Raw genomic sequence first — 21,521 nt, forward strand, 5'->3', positions numbered from 1 at the left:
GAACCTGCATCGTCCAAGTGCCCGCTAATTAACCTAGATAGTCCAAGTACCCGCTAGTTAACCTAGATCGTCCAAGTGCCCGTTAAGTAACCTAGATCGTCCTAGTGCCCGCTAGGTTACCTACATAGTCCAAGTTCCCGCTAGGTAACCTAGATAGTCCTAGTGCCCGTTACCTAACATAGATCGGCCAAGTGCCCGCTAGGCAACCTACATAGTCCAAGTGCCCGTTCGTTAACCTAGAAATCCATGTGCCCGCTAGGTAACCTAGACAGTCCAAGTGCCCGCTAGGTTACCTGCATAGTCCAAGTGCCCGTTAGGTAACCTAGATAGTACAAGTGCCTGCTAGGTAACCTACATAGTCTAAGTGCCCGCTAGGTAACCTAGGTAGTCCAAGTGCCCGTTAGCTAACCTAAATAGTCCAAGTGCAGGATAGGTGACCTAAATAGTCAAAGTGACCACTAGGTAACCTAGATAGTCCAAGTTCCTGTTAGCTAACCTAGATAGTCCAAGTGCCCGCTAGGTAACCTACATAGTCCAAGGGCCCGCTCGTTAACCTAGTTCGTCCAAGTGTCCGCTAGTTAACCTATATAGTCCAAGTGCCCACTAAATAACCAAGATAGTCAAAATGCCCGCTAGGTAACCTACAGAGTCCAAGTTCCCACTAGGTAACCTAGATAGTCCAAGTGCCCGCTAGGAAACCTACATAGTCCTAGTGCCCGCTAGTTAACCAACATTGTCCAAGTGCCCGATACGGAACCCTCATAGTCCAAGTGCCCGTTAGGTAACCTACATAGTCCAAATGCCCGCTAGTAACCTACATAGTTCAAGTGCCTGATAGGGAACCTACATAATCCTAGTGCCCGCTAAGGAATTTACATAGTCCAAGTGCCCGTTAGCTAACCTAGATAGTCCAAGTGCCCGCTAGGGAACCTACATAGTCCAAGTGCCCGTTAGGGAACGTACATAGTCCAAGTGGCCGCTAGGTAACCTAGATAGTCCATGTGCCCGCTAGTTAACCTACATAGTCCAAGTGCCCGCTAGGTAACCTAGATAGTCCAAGGGCTCGCTAGTTAACCTTGATCGTCCAAGTGCCCGCTAGGTAACCTACATAGTCCTAGTGCGCGTTAGTTAACCAACATTGTCCAAGTGACCGATAGCGAAGGTACATAGTCCAAGTGCCCGTTAGGTAACCTACATAGTCCAAATGCCCGCTAGTAACCTACATAGTCCAAATGCCCGTTAGTAACCTACATAGTCCAAGTGCCCGATAGGGAACCTACATAATCCAAGTGCCCGCTAGGGAACCTACATACTCCAAGTGCCCGTTAGGTAACCTAGATAGTCCAAATGTCCGCTATGGAACCCACATAGTGAAAGTGCCCACTAGGGAACCTGCATCGTCCAAGTGCCCGCTAATTAACCTAGATAGTCCAAGTACCCGCTAGTTAACCTAGATCGTCCAAGTGCCCGTTAAGTAACCTAGATCGTCCTAGTGCCCGCTAGGTTACCTACATAGTCCAAGTTCCCGCTAGGTAACCTAGATAGTCCTAGTGCCCGTTACCTAACATAGATCGGCCAAGTGCCCGCTAGGCAACCTACATAGTCCAAGTGCCCGTTCGTTAACCTAGAAATCCATGTGCCCGCTAGGTAACCTAGACAGTCCAAGTGCCCGCTAGGTTACCTGCATAGTCCAAGTGCCCGTTAGGTAACCTAGATAGTACAAGTGCCTGCTAGGTAACCTACATAGTCTAAGTGCCCGCTAATTAACCTAGATAGTCCAAGTACCCGCTAGTTAACCTAGATCGTCCAAGTGCCCGTTAAGTAACCTAGATCGTCCTAGTGCCCGCTAGGTTACCTACATAGTCCAAGTTCCCGCTAGGTAACCTAGATAGTCCTAGTGCCCGTTACCTAACATAGATCGGCCAAGTGCCCGCTAGGCAACCTACATAGTCCAAGTGCCCGTTCGTTAACCTAGAAATCCATGTGCCCGCTAGGTAACCTAGACAGTCCAAGTGCCCGCTAGGTTACCTGCATAGTCCAAGTGCCCGTTAGGTAACCTAGATAGTACAAGTGCCTGCTAGGTAACCTACATAGTCTAAGTGCCCGCTAGGTAACCTAGGTAGTCCAAGTGCCCGTTAGCTAACCTAGATAGTCCAAGTGCCGGCTAGGTGACCTAAATAGTCAAAGTGACCACTAGGTAACCTAGATAGTCCAAGTTCCTGTTAGCTAACCTAGATAGTCCAAGTGCCCGCTAGGTAACCTACATAGTCCAAGGGCCCGCTCGTTAACCTAGTTCGTCCAAGTGTCCGCTAGTTAACCTATATAGTCCAAGTGCCCACTAAATAACCAAGATAGTCAAAATGCCCGCTAGGTAACCTACATAGTCGAAGTTCCCACTAGGTAACCTAGATAGTCCAAGTGCCCGCTAGGTAACGTACATAGTCCTAGTGCCCGCTAGTTAACCAACATTGTCCAAGTGCCCGATACGGAACCCTCATAGTCCAAGTGCCCGTTAGGTAACCTACATAGTCCAAATGCCCGCTAGTAACCTACATAGTTCAAGTGCCTGATAGGGAACCTACATAATCCTAGTGCCCGCTAAGGAATTTACATAGTCCAAGTGCCCGTTAGCTAACCTAGATAGTCCAAGTGCCCGCTAGGGAACCTACATAGTCCAAGTGCCCGTTAGGGAACGTACATAGTCCAAGTGGCCGCTAGGTAACCTAGATAGTCCATGTGCCCGCTAGTTAACCTACATAGTCCAAGTGCCCGCTAGGTAACCTAGATAGTCCAAGGGCTCGCTAGTTAACCTTGATCGTCCAAGTGCCCGCTAGGTAACCTACATAGTCCTAGTGCGCGTTAGTTAACCAACATTGTCCAAGTGACCGATAGCGAAGGTACATAGTCCAAGTGCCCGTTAGGTAACCTACATAGTCCAAATGCCCGCTAGTAACCTACATAGTCCAAATGCCCGTTAGTAACCTACATAGTCCAAGTGCCCGATAGGGAACCTACATAATCCAAGTGCCCGCTAGGGAACCTACATACTCCAAGTGCCCGTTAGGTAACCTAGATAGTCCAAATGTCCGCTATGGAACCCACATAGTGAAAGTGCCCACTAGGGAACCTGCATCGTCCAAGTGCCCGCTAATTAACCTAGATAGTCCAAGTACCCGCTAGTTAACCTAGATCGTCCAAGTGCCCGTTAAGTAACCTAGATCGTCCTAGTGCCCGCTAGGTTACCTACATAGTCCAAGTTCCCGCTAGGTAACCTAGATAGTCCTAGTGCCCGTTACCTAACATAGATCGGCCAAGTGCCCGCTAGGCAACCTACATAGTCCAAGTGCCCGTTCGTTAACCTAGAAATCCATGTGCCCGCTAGGTAACCTAGACAGTCCAAGTGCCCGCTAGGTTACCTGCATAGTCCAAGTGCCCGTTAGGTAACCTAGATAGTACAAGTGCCTGCTAGGTAACCTACATAGTCTAAGTGCCCGCTAGGTAACCTAGGTAGTCCAAGTGCCCGTTAGCTAACCTAGATAGTCCAAGTGCCGGCTAGGTGACCTAAATAGTCAAAGTGACCACTAGGTAACCTAGATAGTCCAAGTTCCTGTTAGCTAACCTAGATAGTCCAAGTGCCCGCTAGGTAACCTACATAGTCCAAGGGCCCGCTCGTTAACCTAGTTCGTCCAAGTGTCCGCTAGTTAACCTATATAGTCCAAGTGCCCACTAAATAACCAAGATAGTCAAAATGCCCGCTAGGTAACCTACATAGTCGAAGTTCCCACTAGGTAACCTAGATAGTCCAAGTGCCCGCTAGGTAACGTACATAGTCCTAGTGCCCGCTAGTTAACCAACATTGTCCAAGTGCCCGATACAGAACCCTCATAGTCCAAGTGCCCGTTAGGTAACCTACATAGTCCAAATGCCCGCTAGTAACCTACATAGTTCAAGTGCCTGATAGGGAACCTACATAATCCTAGTGCCCGCTAGGGAATTTACATAGTCCAAGTGCCCGTTAGCTAACCTAGATAGTCCAAGTGCCCGCTAGGGAACCTACATAGTCCAAGTTCCGGCTAGGGGACCTAAATAGTCAAAGTGACCACTAGGTAACCTAGATAGTCCATGTGCCCGCTAGTTAACCTACATAGTCCAAGTGCCCGCTAGGTAACCTAGATAGTCCAAGGGCTCGCTAGTTAACCTATATAGTCCAAGTGCCCGCTAGGTAACCTTGATCGTCCAAGTGCCCGCTAGGTAACCTACATAGTCCTAGTGCGCGTTAGTTATCCAACATTGTCCAAGTGACCGATAGCGAAGGTACATAGTCCAAGTGCCCGTTAGGTAACCTACATAGTCCAAATGCCCGCTAGTAACCTACATAGTCCAAATGCCCGTTAGTAACCTACATAGTCCAAGTGCCCGATAGGGAACCTACATAATCCAAGTGCCCGCTAGGGAACCTACATACTCCAAGTGCCCGTTAGGTAACCTAGATAGTCCAAATGTCCGCTATGGAACCCACATAGTGAAAGTGCCCACTAGGGAACCTGCATCGTCCAAGTGCCCGCTAATTAACCTAGATAGTCCAAGTACCCGCTAGTTAACCTAGATCGTCCAAGTGCCCGTTAAGTAACCTAGATCGTCCTAGTGCCCGCTAGGTTACCTACATAGTCCAAGTTCCCGCTAGGTAACCTAGATAGTCCTAGTGCCCGTTACCTAACATAGATCGGCCAAGTGCCCGCTAGGCAACCTACATAGTCCAAGTGCCCGTTCGTTAACCTAGAAATCCATGTGCCCGCTAGGTAACCTAGACAGTCCAAGTGCCCGCTAGTTAACCTACATAGTCCAAGGGCCCCCTAGTTAACCTAGATATTCCAAGTGCCGGCTAGTTAACCTAGATCGTCCAAGTGTCCGCTAGTTAACCTACATAGTCCAAGTGCCCGTTAGGTAACCTACATAGTCCTAGTGCCCGCTAGGTAACCTAGATAGTCCAAGTTCCTTTTAGTTAACCTAGATAGTCCAAGTGCCCCCTAGGTAACCTAGATAGTCAAAGTGCCCGTTAGGTAACCTAGATAGTCCAAGTGCCCGCTAGGTAACCTACATAGTCCATGTGCCCGCTAGGTAACCTAGATAGTCCAAGTGCCGCTAGGTAACTTACATAGTCAAAGTGCCTGCTAGGTAACCTAGATAGACCAAGTTCCTGTTATCTAACCTAGATAGTCCAAGTTCCCGCTAGGTAACCTACATAGTCTAAGGGCCCGCTCGTTAACCTAGTTCGTCCAAGTGCCTGCTAGGTTACCTGCATAGTTCTATTGCCCGTTAAATAACCTAGATAGTCCAAGTGCCCGCTAGGTAACCTACATAGTCCAAGTGACCGCAAGGTAGCCTAGATAGTCCACGTTCCCGTTAGCTAACATACATAGTCAAAGTGCCCGCTAGGTAACCTACATAGTCCAAGTGTCCGTTAGTTAACCTAGATAGTCCCAGTGCCCGCTAGGTAACTTAGACAGTCCAAGTGCCTGCTAGGTCAACTACATAGTCCAAGTCCCCGTTCGCTAACCTAGATAGTGCAAGTGCCTGCTAGGTAACCTACATAGTCCAAGGGCCCACTAGTTAACCTAGATCATCCAAATGTCCTGTAGGTAACCTACATAGTCCAAGTGCCCGCTACGTAACCTAGATAGTCGAAGTGCCCGTTAGGTAACCTAGATAGTCCAAGTGCCCGCTAGGTAACCTACATATTCCAAGTGCCCGCTAGGTAACCTAGATAGTCCAAGTGCCCGTTAGCTAACATACAAAGTCCAAGAGCACGCTAGGTAACCTACATAGTCCAAGTGTCCACTAGGTAACCTAGATAGTCCAAGGGCTCACTAGTTAACCTATATAGTCCAAGTGCCCGCTAGGTAACCTTGATCGTCCAAGTGCCCGCTAGGTAACCTACATAGTCCTAGTGCGCGTTAGTTAACCAACATTGTCCAAGTGCCCGATAGCGAAGGTACATAGTCCAAGAGCCCGTTAGGTAACCTACATAGTCCAAATGCCCGCTAGTAACCTACATAGTCCAAATGCCCGTTAGTAACCTACATAGTCCAAGTGCCCGATAGGGAACCTACATAATCCAAGTGCCCGCTAGGGAACCTACATACGCCAAGTGCCCGTTAGGTAACCTAGATAGTCCAAATGTCCGCTATGGAACCCACATAGTGAAAGTGCCCACTAGGGAACCTGCATCGTCCAAGTGCCCGCTAATTAACCTAGATAGTCCAAGTACCCGCTAGTTAAACTACATAGTCCAAGGGCCCCCTAGTTAACCTAGATATTCCAAGTGCCGGCTAGTTAACCTAGATCGTCCAAGTGTCCGCTAGTTAACCTACATAGTCCAAGTGCCCGTTAGGTACCCTACATAGTCCAAGTGGCCCCTAGGTAACCTAGATAGTCAAAGTGCCCGTTAGGTAACCTAGATAGTCCAAGTGCCCGCTAGGTAACCTACATAGTCCAAGTGCCCGCTAGGTAACCTAGATAGTCCAAGTGCCGCTAGGTAACTTACATAGTCAAAGTGCCTGCTAGGTAACCTAGATAGACCAAGTTCCTGTTAGCTAACCTAGATAGTCCAAGTTCCGGCTAGGTAACCTACATAGTGTAAGGGCCCGCTCGTTAACCTAGTTCGTCCAAGTGCCTGCTAGGTTACCTGCATAGTTCTAGTGCCCGTTAAGTAACCTAGATAGTCCAAGTGCCCGCTCGGTAACCTATATAGTCCAAGTGACCGCAAGGTAGCCTAGATAGGCCACGTTCCCGTTAGCTAACATACATAGTCAAAGTGCCCGCTAGGTAACCTACATAGTCCAAGTGTCCGTTAGTTAACCTAGATAGTCCCAGTGCCCGCTAGGTAACTTAGACAGTCCAAGTGCCTGCTAGGTCAACTACATAGTCCAAGTTCCCGTTCGCTAACCTAGATAGTGCAAGTGCCTGCTAGGTAACCTACATAGTCCAAGGGCCCACTAGTTAACCTAGATCATCCAAATGTCCTGTAGGTAACCTACATAGTCCAAGTGCCCGCTACGTAACCTAGATAGTCGAAGTGCCCGTTAGGTAACCTAGATAGTCCAAGTGCCCGCTAGGTAACCTACATAGTTCAAGTGCCTGATAGGGAACCAACATAATCCTAGTGCCCGCTAGGGAATTTACATAGTCCAAGTGCCCGTTAGCTAACCTAGATAGTCCAAGTGCCCGCTAGGGAACCTACATAGTCCAAGTGCCCGTTAGGGAACGTACATAGTCCAAGTGCCCGCTAGGTAACCTAGATAGTCCATGTGCCCGCTAGTTAACCTACATAGTCCAAGTGCCCGCTAGGTAACCTAGATAGTCCAAGGGCTCGCTAGTTAACCTATATAGTCCAAGTGCCCGCTAGGTAACCTTGATCGTCCAAGTGCCCGCTAGGTACCCTACATAGTCCTAGTGCGCGTTAGTTATCCAACATTGTCCAAGTGACCGATAGCGAAGGTACATAGTCCAAGTGCCCGTTAGGTAACCTACATAGTCCAAATGCCCGCTAGTAACCTACATAGTCCAAATGCCCGTTAGTAACCTACATAGTCCAAGTGCCCGATAGGGAACCTACATAATCCAAGTGCCCGCTAGGGAACCTACATACTCCAAGTGCCCGTTAGGTAACCTAGATAGTCCAAATGTCCGCTATGGAACCCACATAGTGAAAGTGCCCACTAGGGAACCTGCACCGTCCAAGTGCCCGCTAATTAACCTAGATAGTCCAAGTACCCGCTAGTTAACCTAGATCGTCCAAGTGCCCGTTAAGTAACCTAGATCGTCCAAGTGCCCGCTAGTTAACCTACATAGTCCAAGGGCCCCCTAGTTAACCTAGATATTCCAAGTGCCGGCTAGTTAACCTAGATCGTCCAAGTGTCCGCTAGTTAACCTACATAGTCCAAGTGCCCGTTAGGTAACCTATATAGTCCTAGTGCCCGCTACGTAACCTAGATAGTCCAAGTTCCTTTTAGCTAACCTAGATAGTCCAAGTGCCCCCTAGGTAACCTAGATAGTCAAAGTGCCCGTTAGGTAACCTAGATAGTCCAAGTGCCCGCTAGGTAACCTACATAGTCCAAGTGCCCGCTAGGTAACCTAGATAGTCCAAGTGCCGCTAGGTAACTTACATAGTCAAAGTGCCTGCTAGGTAACCTAGATAGACCAAGTTCCTGTTAGCTAACCTAGATAGTCCAAGTTCCCGCTAGGTAACCTACATAGTCTAAGGGCCCGCTTGTTAACCTAGTTCGTCCAAGTGCCTGCTAGGTTACCTGCATAGTTCTAGTGCCCGTTAAATAACCTAGATAGTCCAAGTGCCCGTTAGGTAACCTACATAGTCCAAATGCCCGCTAGTAACCTACATAGTCCAAATGCCCGTTAGTAACCTACATAGTCCAAGTGCCCGATAGGGAACCTACATAATCCAAGTGCCCGCTAGGGAACCTACATACTCCAAGTGCCCGTTAGGTAACCTAGATAGTCCAAATGTCCGCTATGGAACCCACATAGTGAAAGTGCCCACTAGGGAACCTGCATCGTCCAAGTGCCCGCTAATTAACCTAGATAGTCCAAGTACCCGCTAGTTAACCTAGATCGTCCAAGTGCCCGTTAAGTAACCTAGATCGTCCTAGTGCCCGCTAGGTTACCTACATAGTCCAAGTTCCCGCTAGGTAACCTAGATAGTCCTAGTGCCCGTTACCTAACATAGATCGGCCAAGTGCCCGCTAGGCAACCTACATAGTCCAAGTGCCCGTTCGTTAACCTAGAAATCCATGTGCCCGCTAGGTAACCTAGACAGTCCAAGTGCCCGCTAGGTTACCTGCATAGTCCAAGTGCCCGTTAGGTAACCTAGATAGTACAAGTGCCTGCTAGGTAACCTACATAGTCTAAGTGCCCGCTAGGTAACCTAGGTAGTCCAAGTGCCCGTTAGCTAACCTAGATAGTCCAAGTGCCGGCTAGGTGACCTAAATAGTCAAAGTGACCACTAGGTAACCTAGATAGTCCAAGTTCCTGTTAGCTAACCTAGATAGTCCAAGTGCCCGCTAGGTAACCTACATAGTCCAAGGGCCCGCTCGTTAACCTAGTTCGTCCAAGTGTCCGCTAGTTAACCTATATAGTCCAAGTGCCCACTAAATAACCAAGATAGTCAAAATGCCCGCTAGGTAACCTACATAGTCGAAGTTCCCACTAGGTAACCTAGATAGTCCAAGTGCCCGCTAGGTAACGTACATAGTCCTAGTGCCCGCTAGTTAACCAACATTGTCCAAGTGCCCGATACAGAACCCTCATAGTCCAAGTGCCCGTTAGGTAACCTACATAGTCCAAATGCCCGCTAGTAACCTACATAGTTCAAGTGCCTGATAGGGAACCTACATAATCCTAGTGCCCGCTAGGGAATTTACATAGTCCAAGTGCCCGTTAGCTAACCTAGATAGTCCAAGTGCCCGCTAGGGAACCTACATAGTCCAAGTTCCGGCTAGGGGACCTAAATAGTCAAAGTGACCACTAGGTAACCTAGATAGTCCATGTGCCCGCTAGTTAACCTACATAGTCCAAGTGCCCGCTAGGTAACCTAGATAGTCCAAGGGCTCGCTAGTTAACCTATATAGTCCAAGTGCCCGCTAGGTAACCTTGATCGTCCAAGTGCCCGCTAGGTAACCTACATAGTCCTAGTGCGCGTTAGTTATCCAACATTGTCCAAGTGACCGATAGCGAAGGTACATAGTCCAAGTGCCCGTTAGGTAACCTACATAGTCCAAATGCCCGCTAGTAACCTACATAGTCCAAATGCCCGTTAGTAACCTACATAGTCCAAGTGCCCGATAGGGAACCTACATAATCCAAGTGCCCGCTAGGGAACCTACATACTCCAAGTGCCCGTTAGGTAACCTAGATAGTCCAAATGTCCGCTATGGAACCCACATAGTGAAAGTGCCCACTAGGGAACCTGCATCGTCCAAGTGCCCGCTAATTAACCTAGATAGTCCAAGTACCCGCTAGTTAACCTAGATCGTCCAAGTGCCCGTTAAGTAACCTAGATCGTCCTAGTGCCCGCTAGGTTACCTACATAGTCCAAGTTCCCGCTAGGTAACCTAGATAGTCCTAGTGCCCGTTACCTAACATAGATCGGCCAAGTGCCCGCTAGGCAACCTACATAGTCCAAGTGCCCGTTCGTTAACCTAGAAATCCATGTGCCCGCTAGGTAACCTAGACAGTCCAAGTGCCCGCTAGTTAACCTACATAGTCCAAGGGCCCCCTAGTTAACCTAGATATTCCAAGTGCCGGCTAGTTAACCTAGATCGTCCAAGTGTCCGCTAGTTAACCTACATAGTCCAAGTGCCCGTTAGGTAACCTACATAGTCCTAGTGCCCGCTAGGTAACCTAGATAGTCCAAGTTCCTTTTAGCTAACCTAGATAGTCCAAGTGCCCCCTAGGTAACCTAGATAGTCAAAGTGCCCGTTAGGTAACCTAGATAGTCCAAGTGCCCGCTAGGTAACCTACATAGTCCATGTGCCCGCTAGGTAACCTAGATAGTCCAAGTGCCGCTAGGTAACTTACATAGTCAAAGTGCCTGCTAGGTAACCTAGATAGACCAAGTTCCTGTTATCCAACCTAGATAGTCCAAGTTCCCGCTAGGTAACCTACATAGTCTAAGGGCCCGCTCGTTAACCTAGTTCGTCCAAGTGCCTGCTAGGTTACCTGCATAGTTCTATTGCCCGTTAAATAACCTAGATAGTCCAAGTGCCCGCTAGGTAACCTACATAGTCCAAGTGACCGCAAGGTAGCCTAGATAGTCCACGTTCCCGTTAGCTAACATACATAGTCAAAGTGCCGGCTAGGTAACCTACATAGTCCAAGTGTCCGTTAGTTAACCTAGATAGTCCCAGTGCCCGCTAGGTAACTTAGACAGTCCAAGTGCCTGCTAGGTCAACTACATAGTCCAAGTCCCCGTTCGCTAACCTAGATAGTGCAAGTGCCTGCTAGGTAACCTACATAGTCCAAGGGCCCACTAGTTAACCTAGATCATCCAAATGTCCTGTAGGTAACCTACATAGTCCAAGTGCCCGCTACGTAACCTAGATAGTCGAAGTGCCCGTTAGGTAACCTAGATAGTCCAAGTGCCCGCTAGGTAACCTACATATTCCAAGTGCCCGCTAGGTAACCTAGATAGTCCAAGTGCCCGTTAGCTAACATACAAAGTCCAAGAGCACGCTAGGTAACCTACATAGTCCAAGTGTCCACTAGGTAACCTAGATAGTCCAAGGGCTCACTAGTTAACCTATATAGTCCAAGTGCCCGCTAGGTAACCTTGATCGTCCAAGTGCCCGCTAGGTAACCTACATAGTCCTAGTGCGCGTTAGTTAACCAACATTGTCCAAGTGCCCGATAGCGAAGGTACATAGTCCAAGAGCCCGTTAGGTAACCTACATAGTCCAAATGCCCGCTAGTAACCTACATAGTCCAAATGCCCGTTAGTAACCTACATAGTCCAAGTGCCCGATAGGGAACCTACATAATCCAAGTGCCCGCTAGGGAACCTACATACGCCAAGTGCCCGTTAGGTAACCTAGATAGTCCAAATGTCCGCTATGGAACCCACATAGTGAAAGTGCCCACTAGGGAACCTGCATCGTCCAAGTGCCCGCTAATTAACCTAGATAGTCCAAGTACCCGCTAGTTAAACTACATAGTCCAAGGGCCCCCTAGTTAACCTAGATATTCCAAGTGCCGGCTAGTTAACCTAGATCGTCCAAGTGTCCGCTAGTTAACCTACATAGTCCAAGTGCCCGTTAGGTACCCTACATAGTCCAAGTGGCCCCTAGGTAACCTAGATAGTCAAAGTGCCCGTTAGGTAACCTAGATAGTCCAAGTGCCCGCTAGGTAACCTACATAGTCCAAGTGCCCGCTAGGTAACCTAGATAGTCCAAGTGCCGCTAGGTAACTTACATAGTCAAAGTGCCTGCTAGGTAACCTAGATAGACCAAGTTCCTGTTAGCTAACCTAGATAGTCCAAGTTCCGGCTAGGTAACCTACATAGTGTAAGGGCCCGCTCGTTAACCTAGTTCGTCCAAGTGCCTGCTAGGTTACCTGCATAGTTCTAGTGCCCGTTAAGTAACCTAGATAGTCCAAGTGCCCGCTCGGTAACCTATATAGTCCAAGTGACCGCAAGGTAGCCTAGATAGGCCACGTTCCCGTTAGCTAACATACATAGTCAAAGTGCCCGCTAGGTAACCTACATAGTCCAAGTGTCCGTTAGTTAACCTAGATAGTCCCAGTGCCCGCTAGGTAACTTAGACAGTCCAAGTGCCTGCTAGGTCAACTACATAGTCCAAGTTCCCGTTCGCTAACCTAGATAGTGCAAGTGCCTGCTAGGTAACCTACATAGTCCAAGGGCCCACTAGTTAACCTAGATCATCCAAATGTCCTGTAGGTAACCTACATAGTCCAAGTGCCCGCTACGTAACCTAGATAGTCGAAGTGCCCGTTAGGTAACCTAGATAGTCCAAGTGCCCGCTAGGTAACCTACATAGTTCAAGTGCCTGATAGGGAACCAACATAATCCTAGTGCCCGCTAGGGAATTTACATAGTCCAAGTGCCCGTTAGCTAACCTAGATAGTCCAAGTGCCCGCTAGGGAACCTACATAGTCCAAGTGCCCGTTAGGGAACGTACATAGTCCAAGTGCCCGCTAGGTAACCTAGATAGTCCATGTGCCCGCTAGTTAACCTACATAGTCCAAGTGCCCGCTAGGTAACCTAGATAGTCCAAGGGCTCGCTAGTTAACCTATATAGTCCAAGTGCCCGCTAGGTAACCTTGATCGTCCAAGTGCCCGCTAGGTACCCTACATAGTCCTAGTGCGCGTTAGTTATCCAACATTGTCCAAGTGACCGATAGCGAAGGTACATAGTCCAAGTGCCCGTTAGGTAACCTACATAGTCCAAATGCCCGCTAGTAACCTACATAGTCCAAATGCCCGTTAGTAACCTACATAGTCCAAGTGCCCGATAGGGAACCTACATAATCCAAGTGCCCGCTAGGGAACCTACATACTCCAAGTGCCCGTTAGGTAACCTAGATAGTCCAAATGTCCGCTATGGAACCCACATAGTGAAAGTGCCCACTAGGGAACCTGCACCGTCCAAGTGCCCGCTAATTAACCTAGATAGTCCAAGTACCCGCTAGTTAACCTAGATCGTCCAAGTGCCCGTTAAGTAACCTAGATCGTCCAAGTGCCCGCTAGTTAACCTACATAGTCCAAGGGCCCCCTAGTTAACCTAGATATTCCAAGTGCCGGCTAGTTAACCTAGATCGTCCAAGTGTCCGCTAGTTAACCTACATAGTCCAAGTGCCCGTTAGGTAACCTATATAGTCCTAGTGCCCGCTACGTAACCTAGATAGTCCAAGTTCCTTTTAGCTAACCTAGATAGTCCAAGTGCCCCCTAGGTAACCTAGATAGTCAAAGTGCCCGTTAGGTAACCTAGATAGTCCAAGTGCCCGCTAGGTAACCTACATAGTCCAAGTGCCCGCTAGGTAACCTAGATAGTCCAAGTGCCGCTAGGTAACTTACATAGTCAAAGTGCCTGCTAGGTAACCTAGATAGACCAAGTTCCTGTTAGCTAACCTAGATAGTCCAAGTTCCCGCTAGGTAACCTACATAGTCTAAGGGCCCGCTTGTTAACCTAGTTCGTCCAAGTGCCTGCTAGGTTACCTGCATAGTTCTAGTGCCCGTTAAATAACCTAGATAGTCCAAGTGCCCGCTAGGTAACCTACATAGTCCAAGTGACCGCAAGGTAGCCTAGATAGTCCACGTTCCCGTTAGCTAACATACATAGTCAAAGTGCCCGCTAGGTAACCTACATAGTCCAAGTGTCCGTTAGTTAACCTAGATAGTCCCAGTGCCCGCTAGGTAACTTAGACAGTCCAAGTGCCTGCTAGGTCAACTACATAGTCCAAGTCCCCGTTCGCTAACCTAGATATTGCAAGTGCCTGCTAGGTAACCTACATAGTCCAAGGGCCCACTAGTTAACCTAGATCATCCAAATGTCCTGTAGGTAACCTACATAGTCCAAGTGCCCGCTACGTAACCTAGATAGTCGAAGTGCCCGTTAGGTAACCTAGATAGTCCAAGTGCCCGTTAGGTAACCTAGATAGTCCAAGTGCCCGTTAGCTAACATACAAAGTCCAAGCGCACGCTAGGTAACCTACATAGTCCAAGTGTCCACTAGGTAACCTAGATAGTCCAAGGGCTCACTAGTTAACCTATATAGTCCAAGTGCCCGCTAGGTAACCTTGATCGTCCAAGTGCCCGCTAGGTAACCTACATAGTCCTAGTGCGCGTTAGTTAACCAACATTGTCCAAGTGCCCGATAGCGAAGGTACATAGTCCAAGAGCCCGTTAGGTAACCTACATAGTCCAAATGCCCGCTAGTAACCTACATAGTCCAAATGCCCGTTAGTAACCTACATAGTCCAAGTGCCCGATAGGGAACCTACATAATCCAAGTGCCCGCTAGGGAACCTACATACTCCAAGTGCCCCTTAGGTAACCTAGATAGTCCAAATGTCCGCTATGGAACCCACATAGTGAAAGTGCCCACTAGGGAACCTGCATTGTCCAAGTGCCCGCTAATTAACCTAGATAGTCCAAGTACCCGCTACTTAAACTAGATTGTCCAATTGCCAGGTAGTTAACCTAGATCGTCCAAGTGCCCGCTAGTTAACCTACATAGTCCAAGGGCCCCCTAGTTAACCTAGATATTCCAAGTGCCCGCTAGTTAACCTAGATCGTCCAAGTGTCCGCTAGTTAACCTACATAGTCCAAGTGCCCGTTAGGTAACCTACATAGTCCTAGTGCCCGCTACGTAACCTAGATAGTCCAAGTTCCTTTTAGCTAACCTAGATAGTCCAAGTGCCCCCTAGGTAACCTAGATAGTCAAATTGCCCGTTAGGGAACCTAGATAGTCCAAGTGCCCGCTAGGTAACCTACATAGTCCAAGTGCCCGCTAGGTAACCTAGATAGTCCAAGTGCCGCTAGGTAACTTACATTGTCAAAGTGCCCGCTAGGTAACCTAGATAGACCAAGTTCCTGTTAGCTAATCTAGATAGTCCAAGTTCCCGCTAGGTAAGCTACATAGTCTAAGGGCCCGCTCGTTAACCTAGTTCGTCCAAGTGCCTGCTAGGTTACCTGCATAGTTCTAGTGCCCGTAAAGTAACCTAGATAGTCCAAGTGCCCGCTAGGTAACCTACATAGTCCAAGTGACCGCAAGGTAGCCTAGATGGTCCACGTTCCCGTTAGCTAACATACATAGTCAAAGTGCGCGCTAGGTAACCTACATAGTCCAAGTGTCCGTTAGTTAACCTAGATAGTCCCAGTGCCCGCTAGGTAACTTAGACAGTCCAAGTGCCTGCTAGGTCAACTACATAGTCCAAGTCCCCGTTCGCTAACCTAGATAGTGCAAATGCCTGCTAGGTAACCAACATAGTCCAAGGGCCCACTAGTTAACCTAGATCATCCAAATGTCCTGTAGGTAACCTACATAGTCCAAGTGCCCGCTACGTAACCTAGATAGTCGAAGTGCCCGTTAGGTAACCTAGATAGTCCAAGTGCCCGCTAGGTAACCTACATATTCCAAGTGCCCGCTAGGTAACCTAGATAGTCCAAGTGCCCGTTAGCTAACATACAAAGTCCAAGAGCACGCTAGGTAACCTACATAGTCCAAGTGCCCGTTCGTTAACCTAGATAGTCCAAGTGCCCGCTAGGTAACCTAGACAGTACAAGTGCCTGGTAGGTCACCTACATAGTCCACGTCCCCGTTCGCTAACCTAGATAGGCCAAGTGCCGGCTAGGTAACCTACTTAGTCCAAGTGCCCGCTAGGTAAGCTACAAGTCCAAGGGCCCGCTAGTTAACCTACATAGTCCAAGGGCTCGCTAGTTAACCTTGATAGTCCATGTGCCGGCTAGTTAACCTAGATAGTCCAAGTGCCCGCTAGTTAACCTACATAGTCCAAGGGCCCACTAGTTAACCTAGATCGTCCTAATGTCCTCTAGTTCACCTACATGGTCCAAGTGCCCGCTACGTAACCTAGATAGTCCAAGTGCCCGCTAGGTAACCTACATAGTCCAAGTGCCAGTTAGCTAACATACATTGTCCAAGTGCCCGTTAGAGAACTTACATAGTCAAAGGGCCTGCTATGGAACCTACATAGTCCAAGTGCCCGCTAGAGAACCTTCATAGTCAGAGTGCCTGCTAGGGCACCTAAAGAGTCCAAGTGCACACTAATTAACCTACATAGTCCAAGTGCCCGTTAGCTAACCTAGATAGTCCAAGGGCCAAATAGTTAACCTACATGGTTCAAGTGCCCGCTAGGTAACCTAGCTAATCCTAGTGTCCGCTAGTTAACCTAGATGGTCTAGGTGCCCGCTGGTTAACCTACATAGTCCAACGGCCCGCTAGTTTACCTACATAGTGCAAGGGCCCGCTAGTTAACCTACATAGTCCAAGTCCCGCTAGGTAACCTACATAGTCCAAGTGCTAGACGGGAACCTACATAATCCAAGTGCCCGCTGGTTAACCTACATACTCCAACGGCCCGCTAGTTAACCTACATAGTGCAAGGGCCCGCTAGTTAACCTACATAGTCCAAGTCCCGCTAGGTAACCTACATAGTCCAAGTGCAAGACGGGAACCCACATAGTCAAGTGCCCACTAGGGAACCTACATAGTCAAAGTGCCCGCTAGGGAACCTGCATCGTCCAAGTGCCCGCTAGTTAACCTAGATTGTCCAAGTTCCTGTTAGCTAACCTACATAGTCCAAGTGCCCGTTCGTTAACCTAGATTGTCCAAGTGCCCGCTAGGTAACCTACATAGTCCAAGTGCCCGCTAGGTAACTTAGATAGTCCAAGTGCCCGTTAGCTAACAGAGATAGTCCAAGTGCCCGCTAGGTAACCACATAGTCCAAGTGCCCGTTCGTTAACCTAGATAGTCCAAGTGCCCGCTAGGTAACCTAGACAGTCCAAGTGCCTGCTAGGTAACCTACATATTCCAAGTGCCCGTTTGCTAACCTAGATCGTCAAAGTGCCCGCTAGTTAACCTACATAGTCCAAGGGTCCGCTAGTTAACCTAGATAGTCCAAGTGCCCGCTAGTTAACCTACATAGTACAAGGACCCACTAGTTAACCTACATAGTCCTCGTGCCCGCTAGTTAACCTACATTGTCCAGATCCCTGATCGGGAACCTACATAGTCCAAGTATCCGCTAGGTAACCTACATAGTCCAAATGCGCCCTAGTAACGTACATAATCCAAGTGCCCGCTAGGGAACCTACATAGTCCAAGTGCCCGTTAGGTAACCTAGATAGTCCAAAGGCCCGCTAGGGAACCCACATAGTCCAAGTGCCCGTTAGAGAACTTACATAGTTAAAGGGCCTGCTATGGAACCTACATAGTCCAAGTGCCCTTTAGGGAACCTATGTAGTCCAAGTGCCCGCTAAGGAACCGAGATAGTCCAAGTGTGCGCTTGGTAACCCAGATAGTCCAAGTGCCCGCTAGGTAACCTACAAAGTCCAAGTGCCCGCTAGGTAATCTATATAGTCCAAATGCCCGCTAGGGCACCTACATAGTCCAAGTATACGCTAATTAACCTACATAGTCCAAGTGCCCGTTAGCTAACCTAGATAGTCCAAGGTCCAAATAGTTAACCTACATGGTTCAAGTGCCAGCTAGGTAACCTAGCTAATCCAAGTGTCCGCTAGTTAACCCATATCGTGAAGTGCCCGCTAGTTAACCTAGATCGTCCAAGTGCCCGCTAGGTAACCTACATATTCCAAGTGCCCGCTAGGTAACCTAGATAGTCCAAGTGCCCGTTAGCTAACATACATAGTCCAAGAGCACGCTAGGTAACCTACATAGTCCAAGTGCCCGCTAGGTAACCTAGATAGTCCAAGGGCTCGCTAGTTAACCTATATAGTCCAAGTGCCCGCTAGGTAACCTTGATCGTCCAAGTGCCCGCTAGGTAACCTACATAGTCCTAGTGCGCGTTAGTTAACCAACATTGTCCAAGTCCCTGATCAGGAACCTACATAGTCCAAGTATCCGCTAGGTAACCTACATAGTCCAAATGCCCCCTAGTAACGTACATAGTCCAAGTGCCCACTAAGGAACCTACATAGTCCAAGTGCCCGTTAGGTAACCTAGATAGTTCAAAGGCCCGCTAGGGAACCCACATAGTCCAAGTGCCCGTTAGAGAAATTACATAGTCAAAGGGCCTGCTATGGAACCTACATAGTCCAAGTGCCCACTAGGGAACCTTCATAGTCCGAGTGCCTGCTAGGGAACCTACATAGTCCAAGTGCCCTTTAGGGAACCTATGTAGTCCAAGTGCCCGCTAAGAAACCTAGATAGTCCAAGTGCCCGCTAGGTAACCCAGATAATCCAAGTGCCCGCTAGGTAACCTACAAAGTCCAAGTGCCCGCTAGGTAATCTATATAGTCCAAATGCCCGCTAGGGCACCTACATAGTCCAAGTGCCCGTTAGCTAACCTAGATAGTCCAAGGGCCAAATAGTTAACCTACATGGTTCAAGTGCCCGCTAGGTAACCTAGCTAATCCAAGTGTCCGCTAGTTAACCTATATCGTGAAGTGCCCGCTAGTTAACCTAGATCGTCCAAGTGCCCGTTAAGTAACCTAGATAGTCCAAGTGCCCGCTAGGTTACCTACATAGTCCAAGTTCCCGCTAGGTAACCTAGATAGTCCTAGTGCCCGTTACCTAACATAGATCGGCCAAGTGCCCGCTAGGCAACCTACATAGTCCAAGTGCCCGTTCGTTAACCTAGAAATCCATGTGCCCGCTAGGTAACCTAGACAGTCCAAGTGCCCGCTAGGTTACCTGCATAGTCCAAGTGCCCGTTAGGTAACCTAGATAGTCCAAGTGCCTGCTAGGTAACCTACATAGTCTAAGTGCCCGCTAGGTAACCTAGGTAGTCCAAGTGCCTGTTAGCTAACCTAGATAGTCCAAGTGCCTGCTAGGTAACCTACATAGTCTAAGTGCCCGCTAGGTAACCTAGGTAGTCCAAGTGCCCGTTCGTTAACCTAGAAATCCATGTGCCCGCTAGGTAACCTAGACAGTCCAAGTGCCCGCTAGGTTACCTGCATAGTCCAAGTGCCCGTTAGGTAACCTAGATAGTCCAAGTGCCTGCTAGGTAACCTACATAGTCTAAGTGCCCGCTAGGTAACCTAGGTAGTCCATGTGCCCGTTAGCTAACCTAGATAGTCCAAGTGCCAGCTAGGTGACCTAAATAGTCAAAGTGACCACTAGGTAACCTAGATAGTCCAAGTTCCTGTTAGCTAACCTAGATAGTCCAAGTGCAAGCTAGGTACCCTACATAGTCCAAGGGCCGGCTCGTTAACCGAGTTCGTCCAAGTGTCCGCTAGTTAACCTATATAGTCCAAGTGCCCACTAAATAACCAAGATAGTCAAAATGCCCGCTAGGTAACCTACATAGTCCAAGTTCCCACTAGGTAACCTAGATAGTCCAAGTGCCCGTTACCTAACCTAGATAGTCCAAGTGCCCGCTAGGTAACCTACATAGTCCTAGTGCCCGCTAGTTAACCAACATTGCCAAGTGCCCGATACGGAACCCTCATAGTCCAAGTGCCCGTTAGGTAACCTACATAGCCCAAATGCCCGCTAGTAACCTACATAATTCAAGTGCCTGATAGGGAACCTACATAATCCTAGTGCCCGCTAAGGAATTTACATAGTCCAAGTGCCCGTTAGCTAACCTAGATAGTCCAAGTGCCCGCTAGGGAACCTACATAGTCCAAGTGCCCGTTAGGGAACGTACATAGTCCAAGTGCCCGCTAGGTAACCTAGATAGTCCATGTGCCCGCTAGTTAACCTACATAGTCCAAGTGCCCGCTAGGTAACCTAGATAGTCCAAGGGCTCGCTAGTTAACCTATATAGTCCAAGTGCCCGCTAGGTAACCTTGATCGTCCAAGTGCCCGCTAGGTAACCTACATAGTCCTAGTGCGCGTTAGTTAACCAACATTGTCCAAGTGACCGATAGCGAAGGTACATAGTCCAAGTGCCCGTTAGGTAACCTACATAGTCCAAACGCCCGCTAGTAACCTACATAGTCCAAATGCCCTTTAGTAACCTACATAGTCCAAGTGCCCGATAGGGAACCTACATAATCCAAGTGCCCGCTAGGGAACCTACATACTCCAAGTGCCCGTTAGGTAACCTAGATAGTCCAAATGTCCGCTATGGAACCCACATAGTGAAAGTGCCCACTAGGGAACCTGCATCGTCCAAGTGCCCGCTAATTAACCTAGATAGTCCAAGTACCCGCTAGTTAACCTAGATCGTCCAAGTGCCCGTTAAGTAACCTAGATCGTCCAAGTGCCCGCTAGGTTACCTACATAGTCCAAGTTCCCGCTAGGTAACCTAGATAGTCCTAGTGCCCGTTACCTAACATAGATCGGCCAAGTGCCCGCTAGGCAACCTACATAGTCCAAGTGCCCGTTCGTTAACCTAGAAATCCATGTGCCCGCTAGGTAACCTAGACAGTCCAAGTGCCCGCTAGGTTACCTGCATAGTCCAAGTGCCCGTTAGGTAACCTAGATAGTCCAAGTGCCTGCTAGGTAAGCTACATAGTCTAAGTGCCCGCTAGGTAACCTAGGTAGTCCAAGTGCCTGTTAGCTAACCTAGATAGTCCAAGTGCCTGCTAGGTAACCTACATAGTCTAAGTGCCCGCTAGGTAACCTAGGTAGTCCAAGTGCCCGTTCGTTAACCTAGAAATCCATGTGCCCGCTAGGTAACCTAGACAGTCCAAGTGCCCGCTAGGTTACCTGCATAGTCCAAGTGCCCGTTAGGTAACCTAGATAGTCCAAGTGCCTGCTAGGTAACCTACATAGTCTAAGTGCCCGCTAGGTAACCTAGGTAGTCCATGTGCCCGTTAGCTAACCTAGATAGTCCAAGTGCCAGCTAGGTGACCTAAATAGTCAAAGTGACCACTAGGTAACCTAGATAGTCCAAGTTCCTGTTAGCTAACCTAGATAGTCCAAGTGCAAGCTAGGTACCCTACATAGTCCAAGGGCCGGCTCGTTAACCGAGTTCGTCCAAGTGTCCGCTAGTTAACCTATATAGTCCAAGTGCCCACTAAATAACCAAGATAGTCAAAATGCCCGCTAGGTAACCTACATAGTCCAAGTTCCCACTAGGTAACCTAGATAGTCCAAGTGCCCGTTACCTAACCTAGATAGTCCAAGTGCCCGCTAGGTAACCTACATAGTCCTAGTGCCCGCTAGTTAACCAACATTGCCAAGTGCCCGATACGGAACCCTCATAGTCCAAGTGCCCGTTAGGTAACCTACATAGCCCAAATGCCCGCTAGTAACCTACATAATTCAAGTGCCTGATAGGGAACCTACATAATCCTAGTGCCCGCTAAGGAATTTACATAGTCCAAGTGCCCGTTAGCTAAC

The sequence above is a fragment of the Tenrec ecaudatus genome, chromosome 3 (genome assembly GCF_050624435.1).
Source record: "Tenrec ecaudatus isolate mTenEca1 chromosome 3, mTenEca1.hap1, whole genome shotgun sequence".
NCBI lineage: Eukaryota > Metazoa > Chordata > Mammalia > Afrosoricida > Tenrecidae > Tenrec > Tenrec ecaudatus.